Here is a 6766-nt window from a genome sequence, read left to right as displayed (position 1 = left end):
CTATGGGATAAAAGGTATTTTTTCATAAAATATATCATAGAACACAAAATCACTAACAATCATATCATAATGTATGGGCACTTGCTGAAATGCTAATTTAAATTGTGCCATTATGATAAATATTCTTAACTTGAAGCAAAATAATGCAAATATCTATGTTCTTGATTATGCTTAAAAGTTACAACAATAAGTACCAACACAGTACACTCAGAGAAAATTTAACCAATAGACTTGATGTTTTACCTAGAACTGCCCATAGGACAAGTGGAACATGCAGCAACTGACTCAGATACACAACTTTACAAGGCTACCTTTTAGAATAAGACGACCCTCTCCTGCTAGAGATCCTCCTGATCCCAAGGACCTGCTTCATGTCTCCCATCTAAATCCAAGGTCTTCTTTTCTCTTCTTTGAACCACAGACTTACACAACAAACTATTTCTTATTTCAAAGGCTTATGTTTATGATATCATAGATGTTGCCATTGCATGACAGATTATTTAAGTTTACCTTTATATTTTAACTCTAAATATTCATATATCATTAATTTATGAAAGTTGGAAAGCTTCTGTGTTAGTTTCCTAAGATTACTCTATCAAATTATCAAATGACAGAAATTTTTTCTACACAGTTCTAAGGTCAGAAGTTCAAAATCAAGATGTTTTTAGCCTGCTGAGGGCTCCACTCTACAATTTACCCTTTCCCTCTTTCAGCTCCTGGAGACTGCATTTCTTGATTGGTGGCCATGTCCCTGCAATCTCTGCTTTCATAGTTACCTTGTCTCCTCCCCTTCTTGCCATCTCCCTTTGGCTCTCTTACGAAGATACGTATGATTGCCATTTATGATTTACTACAGTCTACCCTGATAATCCAGAACAATCTGCTTATTGCAAAATTCTTAATCGCATCTGAAAAGACCTTTTTTTCCAAATACCATCCCACAGATTAGGATTAGATATTTTTGGTTAGACATATTCAACTGCTATAACTTTTATCATACACACACATATAGAAAACCATAAAACACTTTATTATATTACTGTATTGGACAAAGTGCTCTAGTATCTAGAGTTACTGATTGAAACGTTTTTATGAGTTAAAGATTTGAACAACATATATAACTTTTCTGCTGTATTGGTACACTGATCTATGATTCCCCATTTTAAAATTTATATATGTTACATTTTCTTTAAACTTTGAAAAGTTTGGATAAATAACAATACTAATTACTTATCTGTTTCTTGACTTCTCCTCAAAGCCCCTTCACAAATGGTACAGAATGCAACCTATCTCATTTTCAAAACTTTTCACATCATTGCATTTATCTGATTTTAGAGAAATGAGCTCACATAAATGACCAAGTTTAATACAAGTCAAATCTGTTGAAGTGCATACTACATACAAATTAAACATGCTTTATGAGTGAAAACATTATCAAAGCTCTATCAATCCTTCACTAACAGTCTTCCCTATTCAGTTTAACCCATCATGTTGATCTCACTCCATAAATATTTTTTCTCAGATTTGCTCCATTCAAGATGAAGACAGAAGATTCATTTCTAGATGAAGAGGATGTTAAACTTATATTTGAACTGGAGTGATGCAAAGATGAATCATCTTACAATTCCTGCTCTGAAGGAGCCCGTAATTATGGAGGTGAAACTGCTACCCACCTACACAGTTACACTATAAAGCAATCAGGGATAATTGATGTAATAAATCTGAAAGCAAAATACAAAGGAGTGGGCAGCAGATTCTGACGGAAGTGGTTAAAGAAGGCTTGCTGGAAAACTTTCCATCTCCTTCTCCATCTGTTAAAATGCACTTTGTGTTTCCAGATCTGTATTAAATATAACACCTCCCTATGAAGGCTTTGGCAGTGTTTTTCAATCAGAATTCATTGATATTGTGGCACTCATTTTGCAAATAATTATACAAATAACATATGCCAGTTGATATACAATACATCATGTTATATTCATGTTATATATTCCTGCGTATGCATGTTTTTGTTGTTTTTTGTTTGTACTGGAATTTTAAAATTCTCAGAATAGAAGAGATTACTTTTTACTCAATTTCAAATCACATTAGGTGAAGGACTAAATATACATTTAATGAATAAATAATGAATACAAGACTTTTCTACATTGGTCACTAAGAATTAAACCTGGTAGGATTTCTTTGTCATGGTTAGAAACTAGTTACTAGGGTGAAAAATAAACTCTGAAATAACTACACAATACAAAAGAGGAGCAAAGGATATGATTTCTGCTGTCTCCCAAATTACTCGTGGAAGGAGAAACCACAGGAGAGTGTGGTGGCCTCTGTGGCCTTAGGGGGTTGGGATTTGCTCAAGGAAGCAAAGGGGACTAGGCTGATGAATGAACGAATGAAAAACTATTTGGCATATATGAGAAAGATGAACTTACAGAGGTCGACTGACTTGCTCCAATAAGTATACTTTTATTAGGTGAAACAATTTCAAGTGCACTATTTCATAAATGCCTTGAAATGTGTAATTTTCTCTTTTTTTTTTGGTACTGGGGATCCAACTCGGGACCTTGTGCTTATGAGGCAGGTGGCGGAACCACTGAGCTAAATCCCTGGCCTGTGAATCTTTTCAATTTCATTTTACAAACCAGGAAAATCAAATTCAGAGAGAACATCAGCTACTCAAATGTAGAAGGATGGTAAGAGAAGAGAACAAGTACTCAAACCCAGGTGTTCTACTATCATGTTTATCTTCAAAAGGTTAGAGAAATCTGACCTTTAATTCCTCTTCATTTGACTAATCTTAAAAATCTTTTTTTCTCCAGATGAAATTACCTTTGATTACATCAAAGATGTAATGATGATTTATTACATCAACTTTGTTGATAGCTAGCTACATCAAAATTTTGAATTTTGTTAGGTTTTTGGCCAACCTATTACTCATAAATATTTTTTACATATTGACTCAAGATAAGCCAATAAACTAAATGTCTGGCAGAGTATGTACATGACAGAAGGACCTTAGCTTCCTAAGAGGTAAAGGTGTGTGAAGGAATAAGGTGTATGGGCAGGAATGGATTATTTATTAGTCAATCTGAGACAACTCCATTACCTGACTCCTAAAATCATCCATTGTAACCTTCAGCAGCATTGAGGCTGGAAAATGAAGTCTCCACTTGAGAAACAACCATTCTACTTCCTTTAATAAGAAACTACTGCCTCATGATGTTGATTTCTGGAAAATATGAAGAGAAATTGGAGTACATGCAAAAAGAACTTATATAAATGGTATAATATGAGTACAGATTTCTTCTCAGGATTCCTGAAGAATTGAGAAATTTAACTCCATATCTGAAAAGGCCAAATTTAAAAAGCCAGGTTCTTATTTAATATTAATTGTTACTACTCTAGAGGAAGGAGCAAGCTCATTTTGCACAGTTCCTTCTGGAACTAATTCTCAATGGGAGATGGAGCCAGATGAGAGAATCCTAGCATCTTTGGAACAAAGCAGACCTTTCCTGCTTTATTGCCTCACAGAGGCTCACACCTGCTATTCACTGGGCACCTGGTGTCTCTGAGTGTTTAGGGCTGGCTTAATGAACCTTGGACCAGAGTGAAAACATTATCTCTAAAAGTCACACAGCCTCCTCTTTGACACTTCCAGAAACAAAATCACAACGAAGTTTTATTACTTTGTTAGCCTCCATCTCCCTTTGAGAAAGGATCCTTGACTTTTGGTCTTGATACTGTATACATAGAACTTGACTTCTTGTTCTCCTTCAGTCCTTTATGCTGGAGTTAGTCTCAGTGGCATTTTTTCCCCCTCTCTGGAAACTTCTCAGTAAAATAAGATGCAGTCTCAGGAGCCAGCCTTATAAATGGGATTGCACTGACCAAAAGATATGGGGGACTGATTTAGATAACCTGAAATGTCCCCAATTAGTCTTAAGATTCATCATTCTATGGTTAGAACTCCCTGAATTTTAAAGAACATGGTTTCTGAATTTTAAATAATACTAGTTATTAATCAATTAATTGAAAAAGTTAAATTTTATATTCTTATATATCTTAAAATAGCTATTTTGATTGTTTCTATAAACTAAGATTTCAGTGAGGCTGCTTATATATTAAATTCAATTTTTCCAAAATAGTACCTTCATTTATAAAATGAGCATCCGTGATTTCTGTGCTTGTTTAATTTAAATTTTTAAAAATATCTGTAATGACTGTCTCCTAACTGAGAGGTTGCTTTTCCTAACTTGATCTCTCATATTCTTTTACCTCTTCTTTCCTCTCCTCATTCTTCATATTTCAACTTATATGTTTCTGTTATGCTCTATATAGTTCAACTTTATGCTTCACTTCCTAATGATTGGAATTCCAACATATCTAAGGATAATAAATAAGTCATATTTTTCTTTATCCCTTTGTAACACAGGATTTTTTTTTTTTTTGTACTGGGGTTCGAACTCGGGTCCTTGCGTTTGTGCAGCAGGCAGCAAAAACACTGAGCTAAATCCCCAGCCCATAATACAGGATTTTCTATAGAGTTGTTAACATCAGGTAAAGTATTCTATAAAATTTAATCAATCCATTGGGAATTTCTTTCTCAGTAATATAATAAACATGTTGCACATTGCTGGTATTTGCAATAACTGCCAAAAATTTAACTCTGAAATTTTTACTTATGGCATATTGTGCCGCATTTCCAGGGTTTCTTGATTCATTTAGATCAATATTATTATATTTGATTATAAAAATAATGACTTGTAACAACTAGGAAGGATATTTTCATAAAAATTATTTTTTCTTCAATAAAGCCTTTACTTTGGATTATTTACACAATGTGTAAGCCCATATGTACCTTTGAGCAAACTAAACTCAATCCATCCTATTTTTGTATGCATAGAAAACTGGTAAAGATAAACTGCCAGTCTTCAATAACTTAATAGTAATTTTTCTGATAAAGTAATACAAAAAGGAAAATTTGTAATTTGTGAATTCTAGTTCCTTGCTTCAGTTGGCTACTATGATACACAATTTTTTAATGTATTGTAATTCTTCTCTGACTTTTGCACCATTGTTTATAAAAGGAATAACTTCTCATTTTATCCATGTTTTAACATTCTTCTTCAATTCAGATTAATCAACTAAAGTCTATTTTTAAGGTCAGTCAAATAAATGGATAATATTATTATCTCATTAGCGTGCAATAAGTGGGTACTATGGCCTTTTTCTTCTGCATAAACCTCATATTTTGATGTAAAAACACTGGCGTTGGCAATCTGATGAGAGGCTGAAGTTTGTTCATTGACTCCTAGTACACTGATTAGAATTCCTTATCATTCCTGTGTGTGCCTTTGAATTACACTTACAGTTCATTATTTATAATTTTCAGCATCAGTCAATAGCATGGAATAAGAAACATGGAAAAATTGCAAAAGAATCTTTAAAAACTAGATTTTTAATGTGATTTTTACCTAAGCTCAACACCTACATTTTAGGTACTTGATTTTACTATATTCTTCTAAATCACTAGACTTTTTAGTTCAAAAAAGAGATAGGACAAGTGCACTCAAAAATTAGGAACAGAAAGAAACTTTAAGATAATAAAATTCATTTATGAAAAACTCACAGTGAACATCATACTCAGTGATGAAAGATCAAAGCCTTTTCCTTTGATAAGGAACAAAACAAACATGCTTGATTTTGCCCACTGTATCTAATGTAGTAATGAACACTCCAGTGAGAGAAATAGTTCAAGAAAAAATAATTGCCATCAAAATGGAAAGAAATAAAATCTGTTTGCACATGATATGACATGATACATAGAAAGTCCTCAATAGTCCAGAAAAAAACTGTTAGAATTAATAAATGAATTGAGAATAGCAGGACTGAAGTCACCTACAAACATGTCATATATTTATACACTAAATATGAGCTTGAAAAGGGAATTAAAGACATAATTTCATTTATAATAGCACTAAAAATATTATACATGGACATTTACTAAGGATATAAAAAAAGACTAAATAAAAACTAAAATGTTATATACACACACTATTGATGGAAATTAAAGAAGACATAAACAAATGAAATCACATCCATATTCATGGATTGGAGACTAAATATTGTCACAGTGCTAATATTACCCAAAGCAATCTTATCATAATCTCAATGAATTTCTTAGAAAAATAGAAAAATTGATTCTAAAAGTCATATGGACTCCTAAGGACTTCAAACATCCAAAACAATTTGGATAAGCACAGGAATTTTGACCTACTCCATTTCCAACTTGGGCCATTTCACCCCTCCTTAGGCAACCTGGTGGTCCCTCACTCCCAGGAGGTCACCATATTGATACCAAACTTAGTGCAGGATACCTGACTGGCATAGTGCACTGCAGGCCAGAACAACTGGACTCAAGTGGTCCTCCCACCTCAGCCTCCCCAGTAGCTGGGACTACAGGCACACATCACCATGCTTAGCCCAAAACAATTTTGAAGAGGAATATAAAAGCTGGACGACTCTTACTTTCCTATTTCACAACTTATTACAAAGCTATTATAATCAGATGAATGTGTTACTGATATAAAGACAGATCTATGGACAAATGGAATAAAATAGCGCCAAAATAAATGCTTGTGTACATGATCAAATGATTTTTAAAAGATGTCCAAAACCATTCAATGAGGAAAGGACAGTATTTTCAACAAATAGTACTGGGAAAACTTAATAACCACACACAGAAGAATAATGTTGAATCCGTAACTAA

General features: G+C 33.4%; 1 non-coding gene across 1 annotated transcript; it reads right to left on the bottom strand.

The window, feature by feature from the left end:
* Positions 1-6188: 6188 nt before the first annotated feature.
* Positions 6189-6480, bottom strand: LOC147826310 (signal recognition particle RNA). Its single transcript, XR_015439640.1, has one exon.
* Between the last annotated feature and the right edge of the window lie 286 nt (positions 6481-6766).

The sequence above is a fragment of the Heterocephalus glaber genome, unplaced genomic scaffold (assembly GCF_053883595.1).
Source record: "Heterocephalus glaber isolate CG9 unplaced genomic scaffold, H.glaber_assembly_v1.0 deba00001472, whole genome shotgun sequence".
NCBI lineage: Eukaryota > Metazoa > Chordata > Mammalia > Rodentia > Bathyergidae > Heterocephalus > Heterocephalus glaber.
This window is presented reverse-complemented; position numbering and strand designations above follow the sequence as displayed.